Here is a 2,287-nt window from a genome sequence, read left to right as displayed (position 1 = left end):
AACTATAGGCAGGATATCTATATGGGTGCAGAATTCCTATAGGCAGGATATCTATGTGATATGCAGAAATCAGAAATTCCCTATGAGCAGGATATCTACTCTTTTTACATGCATGGTTACCCTTCCCTTTTCATTAACCATTCCCAAAAGTTATTACAGTCCAAATAAAATAAAGAAAAATACATCAGAAATTGAAAATTACAACCAAGGAGAGCCTGATTCAGACTTCCTGTCTGAATTATGAAGTAAACCAACTCCAAAGATCATGTTTCAAAGTCTTTCTCTCACTTGGGTGTATCAGAGTTCCCTAAGAGTTTCATAAGAACTCCGGGCAGTGCTTACACCCAAATGTATCACCATATTAAGCCAAAGTGCAGTGTGGAAGGGCCAGCCCTCAGGTGTCCAAGTTCAGAGAGAACTCAAGGTCCGAAGGCAAGGCTCACAAGAGGGGAGCAGAACTTAGGAACTAAGAGAGAGTGTAAGTGCAGAATTCTGAAATGGGGAAAGGGAAAAGGAAATAGCACACATGGGGATATAGGGAATGAGAAGTTGCAAGAGGTAAAAAACAGGCTAGTGGGCATAACCCAACAATGGGAGATGCTGACACACCCATAAGCCTACTAGAACACATTGTTTAGAGGTTAGGATCCCCTAAGTGATCAAGTTCAATCCATGGACAATAACTTGTATATTGCCATGTCTTAAACTGTAACTCAAAGCACATAAAGGAAACTAGGGAATAAGGATTCATAACAGAAACAAGCAAAAGGGAATCAACATGCTAGTTTAAGTATTTAACTCTGCAGAAGTAGTAAAGTAGACATAGATGCAGAAAGTTGTAAGTAAACACATTGTGGGGATGCTGAAATTTGAAATTAGGACATACCAGTTTCAAAGAAACAAGTAGAGAAAATGCAGTAGTCTGGTAAAAACCTCAGTGCAGACAAGAAGAGAGAGTTCTATTATGTGAGTAAGAGTTCAGAAGAGATTGTGAATTGTGTCCTCTGCCACGTGAAGAAAGGTCGTGCCCTTTTATAGTGTAAAAACCAAGTAGAAATAAGGTAAGAAATAATCGAAGAGCTGATTGTCAATCAATTACACATGACTCCCTTTAGTTAAGGGATTCAGATTCAAATAGGTATAAACCAATTAAGGAAAGAAATTAATCAAACATTTTGTGCAAAGTAGGCAACTAGGGGTGAATGCATAAAAGTTATTTAAGGACGGGGTTTTTGAAATACACGGTTTGTGCGAATAAGGTAAGAAGATCAATTAACAACCTGTAAATCAAAAGGGTCTGAGATTTTTTATGAATGAACCGAGTCAAAAGATGAGAAAGGTTTTTAACTTAAGCGAAATCAGCAAATAATGGAAAGGGAATCAATTAGACCCATAGTGAGAGGGAAGTAGGAACTAATCACAAATTCAGAAGCTATTTTAAAGGAAAGTCTATCATATATAAGGAGCATACGAACATGTTACGCATGAAAGAAGACTGTAGTGTCATTGTAAAATCAGTCGAAAATCCAGTAGAGAAAAGTTTAGCAAAAGGTCAGAGTCATATGAAAGCAAGGAATGGGTCTGAAAGAGTTAGGGTTTTTGAAATAAACGCTAAGTTCAATCAAATCACATAATCAAGCTTGGCGGAACCCCCAAATTCTAGGCTTTCCACACTGAATCAAATACAGAGATGAGAAGGCAAGTAGTTGAAACATGCTTAGAGGTTTCAGAGTTGAAACATCTTGCATGCTTCTTTCATCAACAAAAACTCATGAGAAAAACATGATAGCAAAGTAACATTCGAAACACAGTAGAAGGCCTCAAAAGAAAAACACTGATAGGAACAGTAAAAGAAACATGCTTAAGAGATTTTTCAGAAGAAACTTAAACAGGGCTTAATAAAAGAAAAATAAGGACACTTAAAAACTTAGCACGAAAATACAGTAGAAGAAACATGCTGGAACATAGTAGAAGACAAAAAATATAAGAATACAGTAGAAAAGCATATGAGAGCATAGTATGGAAAACAAGGTAAAAGAACATACAAGCATGAAGTATATAAAACTCAGTAAAAGAACATACAAGAACGGAGTGTAAAAACTCAGTAGAAGAACATACAAGGTAGAAGAAAACATAAGAACACAGTAGAGGTAAATAAACACAAAAGACAAAGGAGAGAAAGTCAGAGAAACACTTAAATATTTTTAGAAAACCCTAGATCGGAAACAAAGCGGTTTTGAAAGTAATTTTTGAAAGAAAAGTTAGGGAAATCGTTTGAAAACTCAAG

The sequence above is a fragment of the Nicotiana sylvestris genome, chromosome 7 (genome assembly GCF_000393655.2).
Source record: "Nicotiana sylvestris chromosome 7, ASM39365v2, whole genome shotgun sequence".
Taxonomy (NCBI): domain Eukaryota; kingdom Viridiplantae; phylum Streptophyta; class Magnoliopsida; order Solanales; family Solanaceae; genus Nicotiana; species Nicotiana sylvestris.
The sequence above is the reverse complement of the archived record's forward strand: the minus strand, read 5'-3'. Positions refer to the sequence as shown.